Raw genomic sequence first — 7,302 nt, forward strand, 5'->3', positions numbered from 1 at the left:
AAGAGCATCTAATTTCACTTCCACTTCTCTCCTGAGCAAATGCCCCACGATATAACCTAGACGAAAGGGAGAATTATTTTTGCCTAAGTATAGATCCTCTTCCATTCCCGCACCTCTCCTGAGCGGGCGCCCCGATAACAGCGCCAGAGACCCCAAGGAGGAAAAGTCTCCCCAGTCATCCCCAGGAGGAAAGGGGGAGGCGAGGATGGCAGCAGGAGCCCCCCACAGCCCCGCCGCACCTGAAACCTTACCCTGAAACCTGAAACCATTTCTCGTGCCCTCGGTTCTCCCGTCCGTAGGCGCGCACCCACCCGTCCAGCTCTACTCAGATCCATAAACAATGTGTCCATTACAGCCCAGCGCTCGCTCGCGTCCTCCGCCCACCTGTACAGGGAGAAGACCGAAGCAGAACGCAGCCGGCGCGGGAACACCCCCGGCAGAGGCCCCCTCCCCAGCCTGCCGGGGACGTTCCAGAAGAGGAATCCCCTTCCTCGCGCGCGGGCATCAAAGGGGAATCTCCTCCACCATCTCTCCTCTCCTCTCCTCTCCTCTCCTTCAACGCCGCCGCCCCGACCCTTCCTGCCAGCCCGACTGCAGGTAGCAGCCCTCCCTCACCTCCGAGTCCTCACCGTGCTTAGAAAAGGGGGGTGTCGTCCGTGGCCTCCCCCCACAGCGGCTCGCCAGCGTAGCCAAAAAAACGACGCCCGGCACAAGCAACCCCTATACCTGACCTACTTTCCGCCTGGCTTGCCGCTGAACGTCGCACCACTAACCTACTTTCCAGCCAATGGCTTCTCCCCCCGCATCAAGCCCCTGCCCGCCTCTTGGCCAATCGCGGAGCAGGGTTTGCGCCTGCTGCCCAATACCCTTCCAAAGAGGATGCTTATTTCCCGCCCTCCATCCAGCCAACCAATCCGAACCGTGCGGCTGAAGAGTAAACGAGTGAGATCGAGGATAACACTCTTGTTGTGCCCGCCTGCTTAAAGGACTCTTAGTTGCGAGTGGGGAAGAGCGAGAGAGCGCTGTGGCGCGGGTGTGCGTGCGCACTCGCTCCCGCGCTCCCGCCCTGTTGTTGCTACTGCGAGCTGTTGCGTAAGTGGCTGCTTGGAACGGGTGAGACCCGGATGTAAAGGTTCTGGGCGACCCGCGGAGTCCGTGTTTGCCGGGTGATGCCCTCCAGCAGCGCCGAGCAGTGCAGGGATGCCGACATCTGCTGCTGCGTACATTTGCTCCTTGCGGGGTGGGGACGGATAGTCCGCTCCTTCCCTCTCCGCCCAACCCTCGTTTTTCCCGCTTTTTGCTTGTGCGTTGCCGCTTTCTCTCCCCAAGCACTATTTACCTGAGACAGGTCCTGCCACCACTGTTATTAAATGCGGGTAGCAGCACCTAACTGTTTGGCTGATCTCAAAAAGCGAAGCAGGGTTGGATATGGTTAGTAACTGGATGGGAGACCACCAGGAAATCCCAGGCCACTAGGCTAGACTAGTCGAAGAACATTCCGGAAGAAGGCAATGTAGGGATACAATTTGGCTTTGCTGTCAAAAAATTCACATTTTAGACTCTGGTAATAGACTGTAACTAGAAGGAGACTTTAGCTTTTTCAAAGCTTTGGGGTAAAAAATGGTAGGGAAAGTCAGTGATATCTCTGGCACCATAGAGCATCTCTGACTGATTTGCAGTAGACCAGCAAATGATTTCTGACTCATCTTTTTTAACTATAGGAGCAACAGAAAGTTATCCTTCCAAATCATACTACTGAAACGAAGATGTCTTGGGATATTAAGCTTTCTTTAATATATTTTGCACCAACCTCTGGTGCCCTAGTTAAAAAAAAAGAAAATCCTACAAACCAGAAGTCTGCCTAACCCTGGATTAAAGGATACTTATCAAACTCAAGTTTTATAGTCTGTTATGTGTAGCCTCCTCCCACTCATTCCTTCGGCTTCTCCAAATATGCACTCTATAAAAATGTTTCCAGCATCCCCCATTTCTGTCTTGATTAATTCTCAGCCTGCTACAAGAAACATACAGAAAAATCCTGTATCTGGGAAGACGTGACACCTAATAAAAATGGCTTTCTTCATTGCTGACCTCCAGTGCAGAGAGAGTTCCATCTGCCAACAGCCTGAGTGCCATTCAGCTCTTCCTGGCAAAGAACACCCCCCACCAGTCTCAAAAGAAGGAGGGGAGAAAGTGCTCAGCACAGCTCTGTAATAGTACACAGATAGACAGAAGAAAACTTTAATGTGAAAAAATGTATAGCAGTGAACTGTGAAGATAATTTTATAGTTCTATACTATCTTAAAAGCAAATGTTCTTTTAACAAACCTATTTTGTGTCTTACTTACTGAGTTATTTGACAAAATTATGCTCTGTTGCCTCATTTCTTGTATGGACTTATCCTCATTTGCTGTTTAACTACAATTTACCAAGTAAAACAATCTCTCTTAAACTGAAGTTCCACTGGTTGACTTTCATAATGAAATTTATAAATGATTTTTTCCCCCAACAACATGCCCCCCCCAATTCTTCTTCAATATTAATACCTCACTGGAAGTGTTCACATGACAGCCCCATAAATTTATAACCAGTCAGGGCCATGCTGCCTGGCGACCTGCATGAAGAAATAAATACTCAGTAGTTAACAACATACATTCAAATGGATCACTGTTTCCTAGGTTGCCACATGTCAATGAGAAGAGTCACCTGGAGTGAGCAGATACATTTGCTAATCTAATATCTTTCTGGGAACATTAAAATTACATGACAAGTCATATGCATTGTCACGTAATTTGAACGTCCCCATTAAGATATTAATATAGGAGAGAGGCTAAAGGAAAGAATCTTTTAGATAATAATCAGGAACCATCGAACAAAAGCTGAGCCTGAAACAATCTGTGGCCTCCAAGTTGTGTGCATGTCTGGAATTTTAGTTTTTTTGCAGTTCCCTTTGATCACACCACTGAATTTCAAAAGAATATTGGCTGTGGGATTTCACATAATTTTGAGCCATGGAAACAGTAGGAAAAAAATGTTATTAGTGTTCCATACAAAAGAGAGGGGCAAATAGGAAAAGTCCAGTCTCGCATGTATGAAGTAACCTGCCCATTTCACATTATTGTCTGCCCCTTGCACAAATGTGAAGTATGATCCATGTCTAAAATAAAACTTCTTTGTTAGTTAATCAACGCTATGCAAAATTATATAATCTCATGAAAGTAAAGTAATGTTTTGTAATCATTTAGGATCTTTAAGGAAACAATAAGAAAAACACAATGATGCTATTGTAAGGAAAGTAACTGTAAATCAGAAAAGTTCCACTACTGTTACTTCTTCACTTTGAAATCAATGGCAACGTTTTGTACAATTTCTATTTTATTTTATTTATTTATTTTGGCCTAAAACTTCTCTATCTTAAAACACTCTGTGCTATTCTGTTACTTTTCTGTTCTCTATCATTTTAAGTGACTCCAGCAACGATTACTGAATGTTGAAAGAACATTTCTAAAGCATAGCAAAATGACAGGAAATTGGAGGTACTACATTTACACAATTGGGACTTGCAATAAAATGCATTGTGCAGCGCTGTTGTTCGATGATTCAGTCAGCTGTGGCCTTTCTTTTCTCTGCCCACTGAGCATATTCAGTCCTAATTTACATGTTCTGCGTTTCCTTGCTTCCCCTTTAAATTTTAATGGAAGGGGTTCTCCCCATATGTTCTTCCCTCCCATCCTCTAAGTGTGACAATCTTCCACTGTGCCAGTTCACCAATTCTCTTGTGTGTGGATTGTGCCATTTTAATTCTATAGTCTGATCCCGTAGCCAATTTGGGCTTGGAGAATGAGAATATTTCAGCATACAGAAACTACTTCATGCTTCTGCCATCTTCATAATTTTAGGCATCATGGTCTAAGATGCTAATAGTATCTTGTGATTTTTAGGGTGCTTTTGGACAAGGCTTTTATTGCGCAATCATCTGTAATATTCATAGAATTATATGGCAGCAGGGGTGAGCCTCCAATGCTTTTTTTCCCCCATATTAAAACAAAAAAGAGGTTAATGAGATACCCTAGTTCAGTGTTATCCAAACTTGGCGGCTTTAAGAGGAGTGGACTTCAACTCCCAGAATTCCCCAGCCAGCATGGCTGGCTGGGGAATTCTGGGAGTTAAAGTCCACTCGTCTTAAAGCAGTCAAGTTTGGACAACACTGCCCTAGTTACATGATGCCTATGAAGTGGCAGTCCTAGAAGCTCTTCGTCTGCAAGTCCCAATCTCACAGCTCTGTGGCAGCATATCTCTGGTTCTTCCTCATAACAAACTGCTGGAAGATTTTCCCAAAGTCATCGCCACTGCCACAGTAGTAACTGCATCCACCCCCTCACACTTCCAGAGTCGCAACTTGAGTTGCCACGGCAACATCAACCCCCACGAAATGCCTTAGAATAAGTACTGCAATGCCTAAAAATGACATCATGCTGCCTGACTGTAGCATCAAGTCAGTATAGTGAAGGCACCGAAAGATAAGGCTGACAAAACAACAGGCCTGAAAACCAGCCATGGATGACACCTAAGCAACAGAATGCACGTATGATGTCCCACGTCCTTCCATAATTTTATTCTTTTCCCTTAAAACCATTATCTCTAATGGCTGCCATATCGTTTCCTAACGTTGAAATTTCTACAACTTCAGTGTTGCCCTCTCTACCAGCCATATCTGACAGTACTGATGGTCTACTTGCTAGATATTCCTATACGTAGCTGCTGCATTGTTACCCAACATTACTTGGCATTATTACTTGTGTCAATTATTCTGATTCTGGATTTCCGTGCACAATAATGTTAAACTTCCTTAATTAAGGGCTCACCGTCTTAGTAGGTGACATCACCTGTCTGACCTTGGCTGATCTCAGAAGGCTAAAGAGGGCTGGGCCTGTTTAGGACTTGGAAGGAAGATCTCCAGGGCCTCAGGTTAGAGTGAGGAAAAAACATCAGGAGGAGACAATGGCAAATAGTTTGTATGCTGCTGCTCTGTCCATGAAGTCATAAGCTGTTGCCCTCGTCTTGAAAGAGACTTTACAACTTTCTACCATCAGAGTACATGAAAGACACATAACCAGTATTAAGTACACTCTTTCACATTAATATGAGAAATAAATCTCTTAATCTGTTTCCTTCGAATAAAACAAAAACATAACATTTATTTGGTAATACAGGTTTATACTGAGCCAGACTACTGGCCCCTCTGATTCCTAATGGTTGAAACTGACTGGCAGCAGCTCACTGTTTTCAGTGAAAAGTTTTTTCTACTGTTTCTGAAGATGCCAGTGATTAAACCTGGGTCCTTTGGATGAAAAGCAAATGATGTGTTATGGTACTAAGTTACTCCTTTTGGCCCTCTCCAGCAAGCCCTTTCTTTGCTTCGATGACTTCATCTTCTAGATCTTTTCATTATCTTGTTTAATTCATCAAGCCTATTGGAAATATACACTTGTTTCTTTCTGTCTTACACCTTTGGCATTTATCCTTTATTAATTTGTATAACACATTTGTAGCTCACCTTTTCTCTAAGAAGTTCAAAGCACTGTACACAATGCCATCCTATCTTCACAGAAACTCTTAAATGTAGGACAGGGACTGAATTTACACATCATACTAAGCCATAATGGAGTTTGTCTGGTTTTAGTGCAGTATGCTTTATGAACCCACCGTCTATGGTTTATAAACTGTAGATGATTGGATCGTGTGATGCATGAACCTAGCCAACTAATGCTTATTCAACAAATGTTTGGTTCATTAAACCGTGGCTTAATGTAACATGTGAAGTGGGTGACCTACATAATTGAATAAGGATTTTAACTCAAATCTCCCAAGAACAAGTTGACAATTCTGTTCACATTTGTTCACATATGCATTATAATGGGGAAACGTGGACATACAGGATAGATGATCAAACCAGCCATGCTCTATATCTTACAGCCTGAAATATCTTGATATTCAATGTTGTACTGATCTATCTGACACACAAGAAGCTGCCCCATACATTTCAATGCCAGGGAACACTTTGTACACTGTGTATTCCAAACATTCTCTGCTTTGTGTTTTGGAGACAGTAAGAAACTCAGGAAAAAAATAACTAGAATATTCTTGAGAGGGACCACTTATCTGTACTCTCAGTTGTCTAAATTACAGCTAGGAAATGGCATACATACTCTGTCAACAGACTCCTCCAGAAAATTTATACTGTAGGCATGAAATACCTTGAGGGAGAAATGTGAACGCAGTACAGAAACTACTGGAATGAATTTCATCCTATGACTAAAAAGAAAACAAAATGGAGAATGTAAGTCTCTCTTTTCATCCCAGGAGGTAGTTGTTTCTCGACTGTTAGATGTTAAAGTTTTAGTATGTAGAGATGATTGCTACAAAACTGTGGAATCTGAATGCTATGAATTACAGACAGTAGTGCCCTTGTGAAAGATGTTTTGACCTGTGTCGTTATAGAAATGTTGTGGAATGTTATAGGAATACTGTAATATAATAGATGGATGGATGGATGGATGGATGGATGGATGGATGGATGGATGGATGGATGGATGGATAAATCTACACATTAATTATAGACAGAGGGTTTCTTTTTTAACAATATTTAAAGTGTTCAGTTGGGATATTTACAGCCAGTTGCCATACAATTAGTGCTGTTTTGATTATGGGTGGTGGTGTTGTTTTTTCCTTCTTCCCAATATTATCATATGATTATTTTATTTCTGGGAAACAACCCATTCACGACAGAAGTAAACCTCTAGGGATATGGAAGCAGTATAAGTTAAATTCAAAGAAAATAATGTTTCCCCTGTTATTGAAGTCAATGGGATTCAAAAGGTCTTGATTGTACCCTCATTGTTCTAAGCAGCATGCCAGGGAATTGGTACCATTCCACCCAAGGGTGCATGTTTAATAACTGGCCAGTGCAGAACAAAGAGGCACCCTGTATTTATCAGCCTTGTATGGAGATGGGTAGGAAGTACTTAGAGAAGCATTCCAGGGGGATTATTCATCTCTATTTGTGAATCAGACTGTAGTTAAGAAGGGAGTTTCCAAAAAGTGTTGAACAGTCCTTTGTAACTTGACCTCACCAATATAAGCAGCAGAGTCATTCATCCTGGAAAACTTGGAAAGCCTCCTTAGGTATTGTGCACAAACTCAAGAAATAAATTAATTCAATCTTCTTTTACAGTTTATTTTACTTTTTTTAAATTGAACTTAATTCAAGTTTAACTTTTACAAAAGGGACTGGCACAAAAT

General features: G+C 42.5%; 1 protein-coding gene across 3 annotated transcripts in view; it reads right to left on the reverse strand.

Moving 5' to 3' along the window:
• Positions 1–784, reverse strand: part of BMAL1 (basic helix-loop-helix ARNT like 1) — a 45,301-nt gene extending 44,517 nt beyond the window's left edge. For all 3 annotated transcript variants that reach the window (XM_088145899.1, XM_088145900.1, XM_088145898.1), the window contains exon 1: positions 630–784. The gene's annotated coding sequence lies outside the window, so the exon portion shown is untranslated. The remainder of the gene's footprint in view (positions 1–629) is intronic.
• Between the last annotated feature and the right edge of the window lie 6,518 nt (positions 785–7,302).

Source organism: Python bivittatus, unplaced genomic scaffold (assembly GCF_059951505.1).
Source record: "Python bivittatus isolate LINGU-HERP-01145 unplaced genomic scaffold, Pbiv_v1 ctg000480_np1212, whole genome shotgun sequence".
Taxonomy (NCBI): domain Eukaryota; kingdom Metazoa; phylum Chordata; class Lepidosauria; order Squamata; family Pythonidae; genus Python; species Python bivittatus.